Below are 22,278 nucleotides of genomic sequence, written 5' to 3'. Positions count from 1 at the left end.
AGTTGCCCATATTTAGCCTCTCTTATATCCACCTGCCTCTTGAGTTTGGGTTTAACAAGAGCCTGTGCTCTAAACCCAGGAGCAATCAGAAGTGTTCATCTTCAATCTGTCTTGTAAGCTGATGTGCAGGTGAAAGTGGTGAGAATAATGACAGCTCGCAGTTTGGGGACATTCACCACGTGACAGGTGTTACACTCCAGTTTACACATATTGCCTCATTTATTCTTCTGACAACTTTATGAGGCTGGTACTTTCGAATCTCTGTTTTACAGATGGATATGCAGAGAAAATTGATATACAGAAAGGTTAACAACTTGCCTTAAGTCATATAGCCAGTAAGTAAAGGAACTGATATTCAAACCTGGGCAATTCGATTCCTGGGCCTGCGATCTTGAGCCTCCTTAAGAAGTTTCTTGGGGGGCTGGGCCCATGGCCGAGTGGTTAAATTCACATGGTCTGCTTCATGGCCAAGAGTTTCACCAGTCTGGATCCTGGGCCCAGACCCGGACTGCTCATCAAGCCATGCTGAGGCAGCGTCCCACATAGCAGAACTAGAAGGATCTCCAACTAGAATATACAACTACTCTATACTGGGGGCTTGGGGGAGAAGAAGGAAAAATTAAAAATTTTAAAAAAGAAAAGAAGTTTCCAGGGCCGATTCAAATAGCATGTTACATGACAGGGTTTTTTGTTTTCAGCGGAGATTCCACATATTCTCACATTCTCTGCAGGACCCCCTGGGACGCGGTGCTCTGCCCCCTAGCCCTCCCTCCAGCTCCCGGATATATAAAAGACACTGGGAAATTCCCTGAGGGTTTGCAGAGGCAGGAAGTGAGGACTGCTTTGGGTAGGGTTATTTCCCTGCCCTTTGAGTCATCCCGCTATGGCAGAGGGCAAGGAGGCGATCATGTGCCTTGCCCTATTAAGCCAAGTGAGGGGAGTTTCAAAATAACCCATTTAAGGAGCAAAACACATACTGTTCGGAGTCTGAAGGATGCAGGCACCTGTACCTCACTTACACCTGAGAAGTCTAAATGGGAGGAGTCTGGGGCTAGCCAAAGGGGCCTATGGCAGCCTAGTCCAGAGTAGGCGATCCCCAGAGAACCTCTGTAGCGACCTGGGAGAAAGAGTTAACACTGGACCTTCGCCGTCCACAAAGGCCTCAAGCTGTAAGACTTTCCCTATCCCTTGTCTGCCCTCTCTGACCCGTATAACCAGGCCTGGAGAAGCCCCAAGCAGTAGATGCTGAGAACTGGAGGAGCAAAGTCAGAGCAAGGAAGAGAAGAAGCTGACTATCCTCACCTGGCCCCGCCACAGTTTTCCTGGACCCAGACAGGACCCAGCTGGGAGAAAGGAGGAGTTTTAACTTATTTTTTCCAAAGACAAGACCCCAAGACAATTAGAATGAGGCATAATGCTCTTTAAAGCCCCAGATTGGAATCAGGTATATTTATAATGAAATTCTGCTCACTCCCTTGATAGCCAAATGATTTGAGCAAAAAACACTGTTCACTTTCAGTTTCCTTGAAGAAAGAAAAATGAAAATATGGGTTTCTTGTGAGGTTTAAATGAGATACTGCATGCTATCTCTTACATTACCTGACACGTGGTAAGCAATCAATAAAAAATATGTATTATTGTTATGACTGCCTGTGATGTCACATTTCACTCTCCCAGCAAGTCTGTCAGACGCTCAAGCAGTTTTCTGCAGAATAGTCTGCATTGCAATTCCAGTGTAGCATAATAAAATGGTGTGGACTTTGGAGAAAGACAGACCTGAGCTCAGTTCTGCTTTTTCACTCATGGATTATGTGATCTCAAACACATTATTTACTTTCTGAGACATATTGTCTTCATTTAGATTTTCTCTGTCTTATTCACTACTTTTTTTCCTCCAGCACCTAGAATACTGTAAGGCAGAGACACTCAATAAATATTTATTGAATGAATTAATTCTTCCATAAAACTGTGATAACAATACCTATCTCACACTGTGGTTTGGAGGATTAGAAGAGATAATGCATATGGCAAGATAATACATTGGCGTATTAATTTTCACCTTATTCTTGCTTCTCTAGGAAATTCCAAAATATGAAAAGCTCATTTTTTTTCTTTTTTTCCCTCCTCCTTCTCCCGTGTCCTAGCATAATAGGCCTCTGGCTTAGACTTCCTGGCCACAGAGGGCAAGAACTCCTTTTGTTGCATGAGTTGTCCTGAAGACAACCCGCACACAGGCCCATCTGGAAGGGCTGGACCCTGGGAAGGGAGTTATGGAGCCGAGATGGGGAGGAGGCAGGTGCTTTGAAGGAGAAGCGAGTGCCCCCGCCCCCAGGTACTGTGTAGATTGGAGACCTGGAGGAGAGCCAGAAACTTGCTCCCAAAGATGACAGAAGCCCTAATGGAGGTGCCTGATGGATGAGTGGGGGCTTAACACCAAGGCTGGGAGGTCTGGGCAATGGCCCAGGGACTAAGCTGACAAAGAGAGAAGACACACAAAATAAGCATTTTATTAACAACAGACCAAAGGTTGGAGGTCTTTTCCAAGCCTCGCAGGTTATGTGAATCCTGAGGTTATGGTACTCTCTCAAGGGAAGGAAAGAAGCCTGTTTCTCACCAGCAAGAATTAAAACTGAATTTCTCACCAGCCCTGGCTGGCCTGGGCCAACTCGGATATAATTGGATTTAATAAAAAAAGAAACATGATGTTTGTTGCACATGAGTGTTGTGGAGCTAATTCATGTACATCCTGTCTATGCACAGCTCCTGATCCAAGGTCTGATGCTTAGTACAAACTTAGCAGTTGCTGGTTTCCTCTTCTCACTGACCAGAGAATTCCATAATGGTCAAATTTGTTGATCTTGAAGATGATAAAAGAAGGCTCCGGCTCAAAATAGGAGCATCAAGTTGCAAAATAAGAAAGGTAATCTTTATTTTGCAACTTGAGTCAAGTTCTTTGACCTCATTATCTCTACTCCCTGCCACTCGACTCACATAGCCAGCTGGATGCTTCCCAGAAACTACTCCAGCCACTGTCTTTTTATTCCGTAAAGAATTATGCAGATACCCCTCTCTCCACCACCCTTTCCTTGATCCATCTTCCTGCCTGGAATATTCACCCTTCTTTCCATTCCTCTAAATCCTGTCCATCCTCCAAGTGTCACCTATCTTTCCTTTACAAAGACTTCCCAGTGCCTATCAATGACAGTGCTTGCACTTAATCCAGGCTCTATTCATTCAGACATGCTTCGTACTCAAATATTTATTCATTCATTTAACAACTACATTTTCAAGTGCCTACTATAATCTAAGATCCACGAAAGCCAAAATTTTTTCACTGCTGTATTCTCAACACCTATTATAGTGGTTTCTATTTAGTAGATGTCAATAAATATTTGTTGAGGGGCCGGCCCAGTGGCACAGCAGTTCAGTTCACAGGTTCCGCTTCAGCGGCTCAGGGTTCACTGGTTTGGTTCCCAAATGCAGATGTGGCACCACTTGTCAGGCCATGCTGTGGCAGGCATCCCACATGTAAAGTAGAAGAAGATGGGCATGGATGTTAGCTCAGGGTCAGTCTTCCTCAGCAAAAAAGAGGAAGATTGGCAGCAGATGTTAGCTCAGGGCTAACGTTCTTCAAAAAAATGAATAAATAAAAATAAATAAATATTTGTTGAATGAATAAATTCTGGGGATACAGTGGTGAATGAAAGAAGGTTCTTGTTCTTAATTATGGTTGTCTTCTTAGTGACAACAATAGCAAGTTTTTCTTCTCCGTGACTCATATATGATATATCCACCAAGGTTCTGTTCTAGATGTTCTTCTCTCTCTAAACGCACTCCAGTGGCAATGCTTTCCACTCCTGAAGCTTTAGCCATCATCTCTATGCAAGTGAATTTGTTTGATTAAGGGCTGAGTTTTCTTTTTCCAGGGGAAAAGATACAGATAACTTCTTTTCTGTCTCTATGAGTAGGCCTAAACCAGAGACATGCATCCTCAGGCAAAGGGTACAATCCAGCCTTCACAGCACCAATTAAGCTTCCAAAATACAGAGAAGAATGATCCACAACAGACAAGTTAGGATTGCGCTTTCTCACCACTCCAGGTGAATTCAACTCATACTGGCAGAGGAAAAGGAGTTTCAGGTGAGATGTTGGTGGGAGTAGGAGAGGAAGATTGTCCTGATATCCATAGCCAGAGGATCCGGCCAGAGGAGGAGTAGCACTTCCGTTAACAGTCCCAATGGTGTAACAATGACAGCTCAGCCAGGTATTTCATGTGGATTAACTTAGTTAATACAACCATCTGGATAGTATTGTTCCCAGCTTACAGGCAAAGAAACTGAGGCATAAAGATGTTCAGTAATATCCCCAATGTTTATGGAGTCTATAAATACTGGGTTGGACCCAGGTGAAGCCAAAGAGAAAGATTTCAACCACTATGTCATATTGTCCTTGTAAATATGAAGTGACATTTGCCAGGAAGGGCAAAGCCTCTAGGCATAGGGTCATCCCAGACATATCAAGACAGCCATTAGAAACAGATATTTCTAATCCTAACCTGCTGCCTAAATCCTGGACCGTGTTTATAACTGGGTTCTAAAGAATTTCACCAGATTGTTCCACGAGTGTGTTAAACTCAAAATGTCTAAAGATGAAATCATTATCTTGTCTTTCATTCCAGTTTCTCTTCCTGAGTTCTTTAGTGCTGTTAATGTTATCTCTACTTTTTCATTCACGTTGTCTGGAAGTATTAATATCTGCTTTTACGCCTCTCACTCCTATTCACTCTACCCCAAATTAATTATCATGTCCTATAGACTTGACTTCTGTAACATCTTTAAAACACGACCCCTTAATTCGATTGCTACAGCTCCAGCCCTGGTTTCCATCCTTCACTGCGTAACAGCTATTAGTCTTCCAGCTGTTTATCCGGTTTATCGCCCTCTCTCAAATCTAGTCAGAAAAGCTTTATTATAGGAGTCTTCCTGGGGAACAAGTCTCATCACACTGCTACCCTATTCAAAAGTCACACGTTCCATGACACCCCTCACGCCCGCCCCCCCCCCGGTAACTGCGTACCAAATTACAAACAAAATCCCTCCCCTGCCATTTATCTCCAAGACCCCTCCCAAGCCCTTTCTCCTATGGTTCCTTCCACAAACCACAAGCTTTGCCAAATGACTTTGTATGTATATTTTATCTCTGTGCTTTTGCTCAAATGCTCTCGTGTGCTCTTCTACCTATTGAAATCTTCCTCATCCATCAAGGCCCACGTCAAAGGAAGCTTCCGTGGTCTTCCCTGACCTTCTCTCTCCCTCATTTGATCTCCCATAACATTTCTTATCTTTGACAGCACTTCTGTCCTGAACTGCGCCCCTTGTCCTCAGTCTTGCTCCCTCCCATCCATACTCCACCCCGAGGCCAGAGTAACTTTTCAAAAATGCAAACCAACCCTGTCCAAATTCTTCACACACGCACACACACACACACAGGCATCTGTATGTCTTCCTCGGGTTTTATTTTTCAGGGGTGGCAGAATCACCGATTGGCAGGGGGGATGGAGAGAGTGCACCGCTCCAGACAGACCCATAAAGGTTCTTATTCTACTGCCAATCAACCAAATTGCTTTTGTTCTCCACCATCACTTTCAAAAGTATTTGCACACCAATCCACCCCGTATACCATCATTGTATTTATGTCACTCCTGTGCTCAGAACTTCAATAGTCCCCTCGCCTTCCATTTACTTCTCAGCGTCTATTCTGTTCCAGTCCTCCACTGCTTTCCTACCTGTCTCCTGTTACGCTATGCTATGCCAATTCAACACTTTCCTCTGAGACTTTCCTCTGAAACTGTTCTGGGCTTTCCTTCTATCTGAAATGTCCTTGTCTCAGTCACCCCAGGTGTATGTGAACTCCCACTCCTCAGAACGCCTATATCACTTTGTTTGCACCCCTTTCATGACACGTACAGCATACTACTTTGTACCTTAGTTCTGTGATAAATGTATTACTCCATCACCAAGTTAGAAGTGCCTCTGTTAGATAACCAGCCCGTCCTGTTTCCTCAGTGTGGTGGCCACTTTTATAGGTCAACTTGGCTAGGCTATAGGTGCCCAGTTGCTCCATCAAATACTAGTCTAGACATTACTGTGAAGATATTTTGTAGATTTGATTAACATTTACAGTCAGTTTATGTTAAGTAAAGCAGATTACCCTCCATAATGTGGGTAGGCCTCATCCAATCAACTGAAGGCCTGAAGAGCAAAAACTGAGGATTCCCAGGGAAGAAGGAATTCTGCCTCAATATTATAACATTGAGGTCCTGCCTGCTGGCCTGCCCTGCAGATTTTTAACTCAAGACCACAACATCCACTTTCACCTAAATTTCCAGTCTGCCTGCCCGTCCTAGAGATTTTGTACTTGCCAGCCCACATGATCATGTTGAGCAAATTCCTTAAAATAAATCAATCTCCCTCTCTTCCGATTGGTATAATTTCCTACATATATTCTATTTCTCTGAAGAACACTGACTGATATGCCCAACTTGGGGCACGTGGTTAGGTCACATTTAATTTTGTTTTCAGATCAACCAATTTAGATCCCTACTTCCATTTATCTCAATAATGCATTTCCTTCCTCAACAGCAAGTCTCTCCCCTATTCCCCAGCCACAAGATAAATCGAGAACTCCAATGGGCTGGAAAATTGTGCCTATCTTTTGAAAAGCCCCATTATCTGCATCCTAGGGTCTCTGCCAAAAAAGTGCCCTTAACCAGGCACTCCAGCAATTCTGAGCCGTCCCTTTCCACTCCTGGTCATGCTCTGGCGACAAGAAACTTGCTGCTACGACAGGATTTCCTCAGGGTGTAGGGAAGGGCTGGGGTAACATCTCTCCCTCAGTCTTATTCTCAGCATTGCTCACAGCACACCATAATTGGTCTGGGCTTCCAAAACCATAAGCTGTTGTTGACCTACCTCTTTAAGTGTACACACACATACACATGCACACACACGCACACTCCTTGGCCAGGAGGTGTTCTCACATTAGCCGTGTCCTGATGCCCTGTGTCTATTTCAGAAGAGGATGCTGGCCCTGGCCACCACTCTAGATTCCTCCTTAAACTGAGTTTCTTCTTGAAGACTTCATTTGTAAACAGCTGTCCTCAATCATGGTCACTTCAACCCATCAGACATGTCATAGAACACTGAACCTCAAATGCAAAGGTACCAGTTCCCAGAATGCTCCTTGGTCCCTATCCAAATTTGCCCTACATATACATAACTAAAAGGCACTGCTGAAGTTGATCCTTTCCAAAACAAAGATGTTGTGTTCCAAAGTGAATTAGTATTTCCACCTGTAGCTACCAGTAACTTATTAACGGCAATTTTCTTGTTTTAAAATTGTTTCGAGTACCATTTGCCATGCATCTCCATCAGTTACTTCTCAGGAAATACATCTTGAAGGAGTCGATAAATCAGTTCTCCTTCAGTGTATGCCTCCTGTCTTTTCCTTTCACTCTAGGTCTCAGGAATTTCTCCTACATCTGAGTACTGTAGAGTGTGGTATTTATATTTAATAAAAGTACATTGCAGTCTTATATTTGGCCTGTACATGTTGAGTGCATGTGGTTTAAGGCCCCTTGGAACTCAGGCAAGGGAGTCTGTACTTAATTTGGTAAGCAATGGGGAGCCATTTGAACCTGAGCACTTAATTTCAAAGTAATAAAAGACTAATTCTCTGCTTTATCAAGACTACAAATTCAGCGTACTATATACCAGGAGTTTTTGGAGCAAGGGATAGCTCTGTTAATTTTTTTTCCTTTACAAGATGCTACCAGTAAGCCTTTCATGCCTGCAAGGCAGGATCAGAGTTTCTATAAACTCCTATAGAAAACAGTTCCAGATTGGAAAATTTTCAAATACTCCTCATTTTTGCAAATCACATTTCAAAAGAGAAAGCATTTGCATATTCAAGGTGAAATTCCATGGAAGTATGCCTCATGCCCATTTTTATAGAGTAATTATTTCTACATTTTTGAACTGGCACCACCTTCAAAATATGTCAGCTCAAACTGCACAATAGACATAGGTATTAATTAGCCAGGCCAATTATCCAGACTTGTTTAGACTAAATCAAGTGAAAAAACAGCTTCAATCTGTTGGATTTTTCTTGAACAACTAACAGTAAACCATGAACTTGTTATGACTAGTAAATTGCACAAAAACAATTTGCGACTAAGAAAGAGATTCTGTGTTCCCTGAATGCAGGTCCTTGCTCACAAAGCCCAGTCCACTTCCAACTCTGCCTCCAAAGGTACTTTGAAGAAAGGTCTTTCTGTCTCCTTACAGCAGAAAATCAATACTGCACGCTGGAGGGGAAGATGGAGAGTTCAAACGCCCTCTTCACATGGGTGAGTAAACACCACCTCCGTGCCGGGGATGGTGCAGCACAGAGCTGCAGGCTGAAAGACAGATTCCAAATAAAACCCTTCCCTAAGCAAAGTGGCAAGGCGAGTGCTCAGCCTCGAAGCTGGCACCGCAGAGCCCTCTGCCTCGTATAATTTCATTTCTGTGCAACTGCGGATCAGTGTGCGCCTGCAAAATTGCATAATGTGCCATTTACCCAGCTGTTATTCCAGCAACCCTATTCTTTGCACTCCGATTTCCCTGCCTGCCTAACAGCTCCACAGGAAGGGAAGGAGGGAGAGGCAAAGTTTCCACCATCACTGTGTTGTCAGTATCTGCTTCATCTCAAACTGCCTGTCCCTCCCACAGTTAGAGAAAATCATAGGCCTCAAAGCTTCAACTCATAGGAGCTTTGCAGGGGTTCTTCTTGACACAGCTCTCACCACTTTGTGAGAAAGATACGTTTTTCATGTCCTTTGTGTCTTAACCTGGTTACGTCTCCTTCTTCTCAGGACTAAAACAAAGCTTCCTTTCCTCTCCGCTTCTCCCTTGCTGCTGCCCCATTTCTCCTGAATTGCTCTGATGTTTCTGGCTTCTCCCCACATTGAGTCAGATCTGAGTACGGGTTGCACAAGCTTCTAACGTCATCACGAAATACTAAAGGTAGGCAGCCTCTGACAGCTTGCAGCAGCCCACATCCCCAGGCTAGTACTTTTCCGCTACAATGATGACAAAAGACAAGATGTTGTTCCAATGTTCCTATGCTGGGAACAGTCTAAAAGCAGGGCTTTGAAAATACAAAACATTGCTAGCTCTCAGGGACAAAATTCACATCTTCCTTTGTGCCACGACAAAGCTCTTCAACACTCGGGGAGAAGGGAGCCCTAATTACTCGGTGAACTCCAGATGAGCTGTGACAGCACAAAAGGGAGCTGGTGCATAACAATGCAGATGGGGGACGGCGCCCTGGGTGAATCGGGAGTCAAAAAATGTCTTTTCCCACCGGAAGTCCTGAGCCCTGCTCAGAGGGAACCCCTTACTTTTTTCTACCGATCTTTTTCACTATTAACTAAGCCAGAATGTAAAATAATTTCTGAAATATTAATCTCTCCTAAACCTAAGCTATGTATGTATATATGCTATTTAGTTTATAGCATGTGACTAAAATAAGGGAAAGCACGTGTGTTCTTGGATTTACACAGCAGACATGTGTTGGGAGAAGGGTACAAATTATATTTTACAAATCAAATCAAAGTTCCGGGGGCTTCGTTAGTTAAAGACACATAACATTTCTGGTAATGTGGTTTTTCTCATGCATTTTTTTAAAGTAGCAACATAATTTTCTCATTTTAAAATGAGCAGAGTAGGGTATTTCTTTAAATAGAAAATTTCGAAAATTTTCCTAGATTCCTGTCCATCCACTGCAGAGCTCATTAAGGGTAGATTTTGAATAATCTACCTCCAAGTTCTGGAATAATCCCAGATGTAACTTCTGCATCCCACAAAAGCCCTTAAGTTTTACGTACTCAAGAAACTGGCGCAAGCCTGCTTTCGATTGGAGCACACCTTTCATAGCTGTCCTTGCAGGACTGTGTCGCTTACGCAGAGCTGCTCTCTCTCTTACGGCACAAATGTAAATGTGGGGAATATGTGGGACACTCCAGGCCCTCTCATCCCGATGGCTCAGCCACCCTCTTCTCTCTTTCTCTCTCCCTCGCTCCCTCTGCTCTTTCTCTCTCTCCAACCCTCTCTCTCTCTTTCGAATATAGATTTTAATTCACTTTAATAGTGAATTTCCTAACAATTAGGGCCTTCTAAAATGAAATAAGCATACTTTTGAACAATTTTCTTCTAAGCGAAGGTATTCCGTACAATCTGGATGACCACTCATAGGTATGTTGCAGAAGTACCTTAGAGATTAAAGCTGGTGTTAACCAACCAGTAAGATGATTATTTTTAAGTTTGTGTGTGTGCATGTGTACGTATTATTTTTAATGTGATAAAATACACTTAACATAAAAATTACCATTGGGACATTTAGTACATTCACAGTGCTATGCAACCATCACCACTGTCTAGTTCCAGAACATTTTCACCACCCGAAAAGGAAACCTGTCCCCATTAAGCAGTCACTCCCCATCCTCCCTGCCCTCGCTTCCCAGCAGCCCCTGGCAACCAGTAATCTGTTTTCTATCTTTTTCTATGGATTTGTCTGTTCTGGATATTTCATATAAATGAAATCATATGGTATGTGGTCTTTTGTGTCTGGTTTCATTCTCTTGGCATCGGCAATGCTTCTGGGTACAAATCATCTCTAGTTAATTGCTTTGAGATCTTTCATTTCCATCCTTTCTTCCCTTCCCAGGTGCTCACCCGTGTTGTTTGCATCTTATTCGGTGTGAAATCGCTGGTCCCAGATTGCCACCCCCGTGGAGCTCCTCAAGGGCACCACGCTGACAACCCTTCTGCCATCATTCGTTTCAGGTGTGACGGGGGCCGCCTGTGAAGCTGGAAGAGCAGCAAATCACCCTCAAACTTTTCCAGGGTTTTTATATTTTAAAATAAGATGTGAGAGGCGCTTTTTCCCTTCTTGACAAATTTAACTGATAATTAGCTAGTAACAGAAAATCTCCCCTGAAGCGTCACAACGTGCTTGTACTTTACAGACCCGCCCTCAGATCTGCACCACAGATCAGCTCCAAGTAGAACGCTTGCTTGTGGCTGAAAGAGCTGGCACCGCTCACCTCAATCCAGACATTCGCCCAGAAGTATAGTAGGCACATTGCATCTGCATTTCCTTTTGGTTAACAGAAGCAACGTAAGAAAGAGCGGACTGTGGCATTCTGGTGACAGTGCTGGACTCCAAGGGAGCAGAACCGGGTTCAAATCACATTGCTGCCATTTATTAGCCACATAACCATGAGCAACTCGTGGAAGAACCTAAGCCTTAGGTTCAAAAGGCAAGGTGTTTGAAACAGTGGCTAAGCTCTCCCAGATTGTTGCCAAGATCAAAGCCGAGAAAACAATTACAAACAGGAGAGCTCTTTGTAAACTGTGACCACGTTCCCCAATGTCCGCTGGCATGTAAGCGTCAGGGAGGCAGGAACTCTGTTATATTTTCTGCTTCCATGCCTAATGCATCGCTCAAGACATAGCAAACACTTGGTAAGATTTCAATGAATTAGTGAAAGAAAAAATAGTGTTATTCTAATCAGTAACCAGGGCCACACAATTAGCCTTCAATGAGTATCATCTGTAGATAACTATCAAGATCATTTTTATGCATGGTAACCAAGTTATTACAAGGTAGTGTCTTATCCTGTTACATTTCTTCCAAATAGTATTAGTCTTAGGAAACAAGAAACATTGTTCTACTAACTTAGAGAATAGGAAGGGAAAGATGGCTTCAGTTTGAGATGGGCTCTTGTTATGAGACTAAAATCTGACTCAAAATTTACCCCTTCTGGGATTCGTTCTTCTTGTCTCCAACCACACTGTGATGATGCTTCTGCTTCCTGCCCCCATCACAAAGGAGATTTCCTGCCTAGCGTGTGTAATGTTGTGAATGTTGTGGTTTCAAGTCTAGACGCTTCTCCCGGATGGAACTGGCTAACTGCCCCCTCTCTGCCTCCCTTGGTCCTCCCTTCTTTCCCCTCCTTTCATTCTTTTCTTCTTTCTTTCCTGTTTCAGTAGTAATTATTAATTTTTTAGTTTTTAAACAAACTTTTTGAGGCATAAATAATATTTTAATGTAAATTCCTGATATTGTATTATTTCACCCTAAATACTTCCAATTTTACCATTTTTGTAAAAAAAAGATATTTTCTCATACCTCCACAATGCTGTTGTTACACCTAACAAAATAGCAATAATTTCTCTTTTCAGATAGTACCCACTTCACATTTAAATTTCTCTAAAAGACTCAAAATGTCCTTTTATATTTGGTTTCCTTTATTCATGGTCCACAAGCAGCCTTAGTGTACTGGGGGCGGGAACTTGGCATTTTGTCACTTTACTTCTTGGCCTTCGTGCAGCTGGTACTTACTGCTCAGCAGGCACTCAGGGAACGGTTCTTTTCATGGAACAGACATGTATTGACCCCCTCCATGTGCCAAGCAATGTCTTAATTGCTAGCAATGCAAATATAAATAAGACATGCTTTTTGTCCTCAAAACCTCAAAATTTGGGTGAGCCAAGATGAAGATGGAAGTAAATGAAGGCAGACAATCAAGGTGAATCTATCAAGCCTAGATTCTGCTATTTTTCCTTCCAAAAAGGCTTTGTGGTGGAGTCTGATGAGTTTTCCTAATAGCAGCATCAATTTATCATTTCATGTAGCTAAAACCACCAATTTAAAGTTCCGTGGTGTGAGCAATACTTCAGAAAGTTTGCTGAACGCTCCTTATTTTTTTCTGTTGTTGGTTCAGACTCTTTATGTTTTAGTTTCAGAAAGAAACTGGATAAATATTAGGTCACTCTGCTCAATGGCAAAACAACCCATCATTCAGTGGTCTTCTGTCATCTACAAGATAAAGGGCCCCATCCTTAAGCAGCCTGCCAGACCCTCTATAATCCAGCCTTGCCTACTTCTCCAGATTCATCTCCCACTTCACATCTTAGGCTCCACCAAAACTGAACAGCTAACACTACCCCACTCCAAAATCTTCCCATATTCATCCCATGACTTAAATCCTTGGCCTCCTGCAGGCCACTGGTCATGCTGTTCCTCTGCAAGGAATGCTCCACCTGCCTCTTTCATATCCTCTGCCCCCTTCACTAGGCCCATTTACATCATTTAAAACTCAGTTCAGGTGTCCTTTCCTCCAGGAAGCCTTCCATGACTCCCTTGAACTTGGCTGGGGACCGCTCCTTGAGCTTCTAGGGCACCATGTATAAATCTCGTTCAGCATAGCATGTTGTGCTGAAATAATCTGCTAATAGTCTGGCATCTCCTTACATCCTTCCCCTTAGACCTGACATGACCCTCTCCAGGACCAAGATTATGTGTCCTACATTTTAGTTTCTCTAGGGTGCAGCCGAGGCCTGGCAACAGGAAGCACTCAAGAATTCTTCGGGAAGAATTACTAGAAGATGACAATGGGAATTAGGTAGACAGTTACAAAAATTTATGAGATAAAGATTATGATGTTCTTCTCAACCACTTTAGGATGTTGGAGCTGGAAAGATGTAAAGGAATGTTCTTGTGTAACCTTCTTCTTTGGCAGTAGAGGAAAGCAAAGTTCAGAGAGGGCATCTGCATGAGTGTCCATGGACACCTAAGTGTGTCACTCAAAGTCCCAACAGAAAAGAGACGACATGTTTGAATTAGATAATTCCAGGAGGTGTGTTTGTTTCTTTTACAAAAGGACTATTTACAAAAGCAGGGATGAGGTGCCGGGGAACCACAAGAGATAGTTGAGTAACATGACACTAGAAACAGCAGAGGAGCTAGTAACCATTCCTAGGGCTATGGTGCTCAACTCGTCCCTGTTCACCAGGACTGTCCCAGTTTTAAAACTCAAAATCCCATGTCTTGGGAACACCCTCAGTTCCAGCAAAGTGGGATGGTTGATCAGCCTACCTAGTGCTGAGGTGGAAAGGAAGGGAGTGGTTATTAAAACCTGAAAAGAAAGACAATCCTCTTACAAAGAAGGAGTGATCTTCAAACAAGGCTACCTTTCACCCAGAGTGACCTCACAGAGAAGAGGCCTGGGAAACAGAAACCCTGACCTCACTCTCCTCCCTCCTAAACACCTGCAGAAGCTCTGTGTTGGGCTCCCCATGAGCCAAAGCCAACCAGAAGCCAGGTCCACATTGGTCAGCCTCCCAGGGCAGAGAGCGGGACAGAGAAGGGTGGAGGGTGCACCTGCAACAGCCAACAGAGTGCCAGCCCAGCCAGTAGGCACATGGAAGAGCCCAACAAAGAGGCCCAACTTCCCATCCAGTAGGGACCTCACAGATCTTAATGCAAGTAACATGATGGTATTACTCAAACCTGCAAACCCTCTCCATGATCTTCAAACATTTCCAACAAAATGGGGGTGGGCGAGAAGGATGCCTTTAAATTCTTATGCTCCCCTCTCGCTCTCAGCCCGTCTTCAGTGTACTCATCACCTTGCCATCCCAAGGATGTTATCTCTAGTCTGCACTGCACAGACCCAGATGTAAGATGCAGCCCTTTCCTCAAATTCCTCAAAAAACATCCATTCACAAAAGGCAGTTTTTGTATTTATTGGATTGTATTGGAGATTTGGAGGGAGACCGAAGAAGAGTTTATATTGCAAAGAACTTCAAGTTGAACAAGACGTCCTTGTGCTCGAAGCCTTTCAGCCCGTCCGACCACCTGAGCACTTCATGGGCTCCCTGATGCTCTTTAGTTCCTCAGCTCACAACGTGTCCTCATACCTCTGCCCCATCTTCCGCCTCTGCTCTCATATCCTCCTTCAACAGCACAAAAGTACCCCTTGTGTTGCCGTTTCCTTCTGGGCCTCTGCAGGACCAGTCAACACCCAAGCCCTCGAGATTTCCCCTCTTCCCCAAGAGACATCCTAGAAGCCTCTGCCTACCAGCGCCAGCTCCCTTTCTGTGATGAATCCTGCTGCTAGCTGTCGGTTGAGAAGTTTTTCACCTCCTGTTGTACATTATCCTAGAGAAAGCAGTGATTTTGATGTAATCCTTTGAGAACTTTATTAATCAACTTGCATAAAAGCCCGTATCAATGGCTATCTTGTCTCGTGGAGTTCAGTTCTTCCTCTGAACATGTCACAGTGCGTTACCCTGCTCAGAGTTAGCATATTCGAACATCTTGTAGTCATTGGAGTAGTGCAGCCATGGCATACTGAGCTCGTCTTTTTCTTTCAAAGGCTGATTCAGGTAGCTTAGGACTCAGCTCTTTAAAATTACATTGAGATGAATCTTACTGCACACAAGCTGCCAGTCTAAATGTAATTTTGATTCCAAAATCCTATAAGTTCTGTATCTTAAAGAGTATATTCAAAATGCCATCTGTACACCTAGGCCTTTTACTAACTTTCTATTTTCCCTTAATGTAGGTGCTGTTGTGAACAAAAGGCCCAGGGCTTCCAAGAATGCTCAGAATCTCAGAGGGAAGCTTGCTTTTCAACACTGAGAGACTGACTGGACCCAGAAAGTCAAAGGGAAGTGGGTGACCCTGGCTCGGGGTGCTGGGCACCTGCTCCCAGGTTACGCTGTTTCTTTTGTAGATAATGAGAATGCACCCACTCAGTTTGACTCCGAGGTGGAGAAGGATCTAAAGGAGACTCCGGGGTTAAAGAGCTGGGACAAATCCAGTTGTTGTTAAGTCACTTAAGTCACAGAGAATGGGATTTCAGACCTTCTGCATTGTTTTGCCTTAATCTGGACTTCAATATCAGATAGATACATTTATCTTTAGAACCTACTCCCAGCCTTGCTTTTGCTGTCTTCTTTGCTAGATTTGGTCAATTTTAGAGATTCTCATCAGTTAAACATAATTTGAAATTGTGTCTCTTCCTATGCTGTTATTCACACATCCTATTGTTCAGTTGTAGAAGTACTTTGTGTTTCTTTAACTTTATAAACTACATATACAGAGTTAGAGAGTCACAAAGGAAGAGGATTCCGCTAGAGAGCGTTCTTAGGCTTTAGCATTATCTCTCTCAAGTGCATGAACTTTGGTGATGGAGCTTTAGTTGCTATGGAGCTGCTTTTAACCATAGATTATAGAAACACCACTGGAAACACCTACCACTAAAGAAACGATAAATGTCCTTATGGTTCAAGTGCCTCTTAGTCGGGTTTATTATGTCAAAGTGCTGCATCTGGCATCTCTGCAATTCTCTTGAAGAGAGACCTTTTCCATAGGGTCACAAAATGGCTGCTATAGCTACAGCCATCTCACATGGCTAAGAATCTAAGGCTGGAAACAGGTGGGTAGTCAGGGCAATTTAGAGAGCACTGTCCTTGAATACTTCTCTCATTTTATCAATGAGGAAAAATCCTTCCCAGAAATTCCCCCACCCCCAATACCCTTCCTTTACCATCTCACTGGCCTGAACCAGATTTAGTTTCCAGGGAGGCTGGGAAAGTGGCTAATTTTATCAGACTTTATGTGGTAGGCAGACAATGGAGAAGGTATTTAGGCATAGTTGGGACAGTCGCTGTTCCTGAAAACCTCACATTACCAAATGAGACCTTGGAGGGGAACATTCTCTAGAGCAGCTATATTTAAACCTTTATCAGAGCCTCATGACTCTGTAATAATCTAGAAGTGTATATCAAATCAAGCAGCATCCTGCGTAATTCAAATGGTGACTAGGAGAAAACCCTTCCTATAAGGAAATAATTCAAAAAGAAAACCAGAGAATGGGATACAGGAGAAGATTCAGAAGTGCTTGATGTTGCCAACCAAATGGTATCATAGGCCTTTCATCATCCAGGAGATCACTTACTAATAAACCAACAGTGGAAGCCGGAGCAACATTTCTTTCACAAAATCATAACATGACCTGAATTAGGAGTAGGTTGTCCTGATGAATTTAAACCAGAAAACTATTTGGTAAAAGTTCATGCATCTCCCCTTTCAGATCCCTCCCAGCCCTCCCAGGAGCCACTCTCGAGTCCACTTTCTGAGCACACCCAGCAGGTTTTGTGCATACAGCTGAGTTAGTCAATGCAGAAATTAAGCTCCAGCTTAATAATAAGCATTTGGTGACTTGTAGAGACATGTATCAGGAAGAAATGTCACCAACTTGGCAGACATAAATGTCTGAAAGAAAACATTCCAACAGAATGTACTGAAACACACAAAATCTGAGCCACGAGCCAGGCTTTCTGAAGCAATTCAAGCATATCCAGAGGGTAGGAAGATGGGAGAGAGAAAAAAATATACAATACTTAAAATAAAATTCCAAATGAATCCCTCTTCATTGGTAGGTGGAAATGCCACATCTGGGGTTATGGGAAATGTCACATATCTGCTGAGCAAATCTAGGTTAGATGTACAACAAACGCTTTTTGATTGACTGGTGATAAGATTTTTTTCTACCAACAAATATCCATCAGCTTCTTAACTTGCTCATCCTGATCAGAGATAAATGCGATTAAATCCAGGTGTATAATATTTCCCCTTGCAGTTTAACAACCAAATATACTGCTGTTCATTTAGCTGATAGACGTGGAGCCAGCGGAGAACCACCAGAGGGCTGTTCTCTCCTTTGTTCCCTGGCCACTCGAGGAACACAGGAAACTGAGGTGAAAAGGTGAGCGCATACGAAGCAACCACCTTAGAGCCCAGGATGGAGAGGACAGGGCCTTGTGCAAGAGGCAGTGCAGCAATCCCACCAGGCAGGAGAGGCCACAGCAGTCCAGCCTGGGGTCCCCAGGAGCCTCCAAGCAGTGCTTGCAGCCCAGAGCCTCTGGGTACCCAGGCACTCAGCTCCGCTGGGAAACTGGTGAGACGGGGCTGCTCCTGGCCCAGTCCAAGTAGAGTGGAGACCCTAACCAGTGGTTCTCAACCAGGGACATTTCGCCCCCTGCAGGGGATATTTAGCAACGTCTGGAGATATTTTTCATTGCCATAACTGGGGTGGGAGGTGCTGCTGGCATCCAGTGGGCAGAAGCTCGGGATGCTGCTAAGCATCTTAAAATGCACAGGTCCACCCCCAAGAAAGAATCATCCAGTCCCTAATGTCAATAGTGCCAGGCTGGGAAGCCCTGCCCCAAACCATGAAAGAGGGAAGCTGGGCCTGGAAAGGGGAAGAGCTGCATGTTACTCTTCTCATTGTCATCAGCATTCAGCTAGTTATGTTGAAAATAATACACACATGTTACTCATCTCTTTGTCATCAGCATTCAGTTAGTTATAATGAAAATAATACACTCATTCTAAACCCAGCTCTCCCACTAACATATTTGAAAAGCTTGAACTTGATCAGAGCCCTTCGTCTCACTCTGCTTCAATTTCCTCACCTGTAAATTGAGGATGCTGACAATATCTACCTAATGGTGTTGCTGTAAATAATTCATGTATTATTTTCTGAGCTTCATTATGGTCTTCTGCTAATACTATTTATCTCCCGGAATTTTTCAAGGACAAGATGAAATAATGCATGTGAATTTGTTATGGAACTTTAAAACACTACACAAATATAAGGCAGAAAGGATTTGAAAGCTGTCTCTGTGCTTCATATATAAATGTTAATGTTTTGGAGAGAAAAAAAGGCAGTGTGCCTATTTTTTTATTGACAGTTTCTATTCATTAAAGTAGGACGGCTAAGTTATAAGACTACATATTCCCCTCTCCACTGCCCATGGAAGAGAGTAAAGGTTTTTTCAGTTGTATTTGTTAAAATAGCAGGGGGTTGGCCCTGTGGTATAGTGGTTAAGTTTGGCGTGATCCACTTCAGCGGCTTGGGTTGGGAGCCCAGGCACAGACCTACACCACTTGTCAGCCATGCTGTGGTGGGGACCCACATACAAAAAAGAGGATTGGCAACAGATGTTAGCTTAGGGCAAATCTTCCTCAGCAAAAAAAAAAATAAAATAAAATAAGGCTCAGTTTTGAGACCTCCTCTTTGTTCTGCCTACATCCATTCCCTTGGTAAACTCACCAATCTCAAGACTTCAGTACCAGCCTACCACTATCTTCTCCAGTGCAGACCACTCCTCTGAAATACAGACTCATAGACTGTCATTTAAATATCTCATTGTTCAAAACTATTCAGTTTATCCTGATTGTCCCTAAATAGTAACTCCATCCTTCTAATTGCTGAGACAAAAAATGTAGGAGTCATCCGTGGCTCCCCCTTTCTCACGTCTCACATTCATCAGATCAGTAAATATGTCTAGAATTGAACTACTTCCTGCCCTACCCCCACCACCAAATTTATCTTGATCCAAGCTACCACCATCTTTCCCCTGGATTACGGTAGTAGTTTCCAAATGGCCTCCCTACAGCTGATGTTCAACAGATCAGCCAGAGTGACCCTATTGTGAAATAAGTCAGATCTTATCAGTCCTCTGGCAAAATCCCTGCAATGTTGCCCATCGTCCTCAGAATAAAAGCTACTGTCCTTGCAGCATCCTGAAAGTTCCCACCTGTCCGGCCTCTCCCTTACCTATTTGGCCTTATCTCTCACTTTTCTCCTCCTCCACTCTTCTCTAGCCTCTCTAGCCCTTCGTGGTGGCCTTCATGTTAGGTACTCCCTTACCTGGAACACTCCACCCTCGTGTCAGGGCTCATATGTCACCTCCCCACTGTTCCACTTAAAATTGCAGCCTCCCCCACCCAACACTTGCTTTTACCCTTCTCTGCTTTGTTCTTCTCCATAGTAATCTTTTGCATCTGACATGCTCCTTATGTTACCTAATAATTGTTTTGACTCTCTTCCCCCACTAGAATGGAAAAAGCTCCAGGATGGTAAGAATTTTTGCCTTTTTGTTCATTACTTAATTCCCAGCAACTCCATCAGTGTTTGCTGCATAGTAGGCACTCAATAAGTTTTCTTAAATAAATAAATGAATGAATAGACTGTTAGAACGCACACACACATACACACATCTCCCAATGATAAACAATAATTCTTAGAGGGATAGTTTAATTTTATATAAGAAAAGGAAAACTGTTCACTAACGCAACCTGATCTGTATAGACTTCCCATCAGAGCATGGATATGCCATACAACACTGGTTTGCAGATTCATATCAGTCCCCCTTTCCTGTTTCCACACAATATCCAGAAATCTGCAGATACAAATAAAAGACCCAGAATACATGCCCAGCAGAAACTATGCTCTACCACCTTCATTTGCAGAAAAACCTGGTGTAAGCCTGTAGTTAAAATTTTCCTGGGGCCAGCCTGGTGGCTCAGTGGGTAAGTGCACACCTTCCACTTTGGCGGCCCGGGGTTTGCCGGTTCAGATCTGGGTGTGCACCCACACACTGCTTGTCAAGCCATGCTGTGGTAGGCATCCCACATATACAAAGCAGAGGAAGATGGGCACGGATGTTAGCTCAGGGTCAGTCTTCCTCAGCAAAAGGAGGAGGATTGGTGGTAGATGTGAGCTCAGGGCTAATCTTCCTCAAAAAACAAACAAACAAAAAAAACTTTCCTTTCCTTCAGACAGATGAAATTCTTTAGCAGAGTGCTCTCTCCAATGCTCCCCAAACTCTGTCAGCTGAAGGGTTATAGGGTAAGAATTTATTTTTCGGTTGTCTAGAGAAAGTATTCAAGGTGTTGGGATGGAAGGAGGATTCTTGTAGATGTGTATAATCTGGCCCCAGCTCTGTTTAGATCACGAATTTTAACTGTTAAGAGACCTCGACAGATCACCTGCTTCAATCCCAACAAGTTAACTGTGTGCCCTGGGCTCCGTGTGGTGCAGTGTAGTTATTTAGATCTTGGGGTCAGGTTTCTTAACCTCTCCAAGCCTCTGTTTGCTCGTGTGCAAAACTGAAATAGTCATACCGTCTTAGTACCTCCCAGGATTGGAGATGGCCCTCTGTCAGGACCAAGCCTTGCTTTATTTCCTTTAGAGCAGAGAGGAGGATTTTGAAGGACTCCAGGAGCCAGAGACTAGTCTAAGAAGTTTTCTCTCCCTTTATTTCCCATCCAAGAAGATGCTATAAAAATTCAGAGATTGCCCTCCCTGCTCCCATCTGTCTGCCAAAGTTGGAATACTTTGCTGTCCCGCAGTCCCAAGCCTCTGAACTGGAACAGCTCGCTTGGTCAGAGAAGGACCCAGAGGAGTTTGCCTACAACCCTCACACCTAAAACACAACCCAGCAACAGCTTTGAAGGCAGAGGATGCTCTGGCCCTTTAACAGATTCCTGAGTGGAAATGGTGGGCCAATGGAGACAGCCAGTCATATCTCTCTCCCATCATTTGGGATATATTTATTTTTTGTTGTTCTGTTTTTTAATAGAGACATGGAAAGTACAGTAACATACTTTTAGAGAAAGGGAATTTTCCCAGGAAATTTGCAAACATTGCATGTTTTTTCTTTTTTTACCATATATGGTCTGTCTTCTGGAAAAAGGCACATGAATCTTTATAGTATCTTCACTAAGAAAAGCAGCAATCGTCACACAGCCTGTTAACTCTTTCTGCTTTCTAGGAAGAAAAAGAAAAGATAAAGAAATTCACGGTGAGCATTTGTGGTGGAGGTGGAGGCAGGGAGATGCTTAAAGCCCATGAAGTGGATTTCACCATGGAAGCTAAATAATAATTACATATTTCGTAGGATCCTATGAGGTTTTAGTGAAATCAATATATAGATGCACAGCACGGTGCCTAAGCACTCTGTGCTTAATAGACGCTAGTTCCTTTCTGTTCCTTTCTCTTATATCAGAATAATGGCTAATGAAGTTGAATACTTCAACCACTCCCTAATATATCTTACTGCCCCGAAAAAATGAGGGCAAACATAATGATGCCCTTTATTTAAGCAGCCAACAAGAGTGGGTGAGGCACGTGCTGGCAGAGACAGGATTTATTCCAATACATGCACATGATGTCATATGGACAAGTTAGGAAAGTCACAAGTGAAAACTGGGCTATTAAGACACTTTTGTAGCCATAGAAATGATTAAATTATTCTTCATTTATAAAGAAGCAATTAAATCATACATCCATACCAGGAAAGCAGATATTACCAAGATTGAGATAGATCTCGATGTAGAAATTTGATCCGATTTTACATATACACATATGTATGATATACACATATGACATATGTATGCCTGCATCTTGTATGATAAGTGTGTTTACCGGAAAGGGCACAGTTTAAGTGGTTAAACGTGGCACGTCTGATTGGAGGAGAAAAGTGGAGTGTCACTTTTATGTTATACACGTGGCAAAAACATTTAATTCTCACG

General features: G+C 43.2%; 1 long non-coding RNA gene across 1 annotated transcript; it reads left to right on the top strand.

Moving 5' to 3' along the window:
- The first annotated feature begins 8,207 nt into the window (after positions 1 to 8,207).
- Positions 8,208 to 18,972, top strand: LOC138915417 (uncharacterized). The gene is made up of 3 exons (XR_011421335.1): positions 8,208 to 8,407; positions 10,768 to 11,567; positions 15,455 to 18,972. It is a non-coding gene; the product is annotated as an uncharacterized lncRNA (long non-coding RNA).
- Positions 18,973 to 22,278: the final 3,306 nt, after the last annotated feature.

This window comes from Equus caballus, chromosome 9, assembly GCF_041296265.1.
Source record: "Equus caballus isolate H_3958 breed thoroughbred chromosome 9, TB-T2T, whole genome shotgun sequence".
NCBI lineage: Eukaryota > Metazoa > Chordata > Mammalia > Perissodactyla > Equidae > Equus > Equus caballus.
This window is presented reverse-complemented; position numbering and strand designations above follow the sequence as displayed.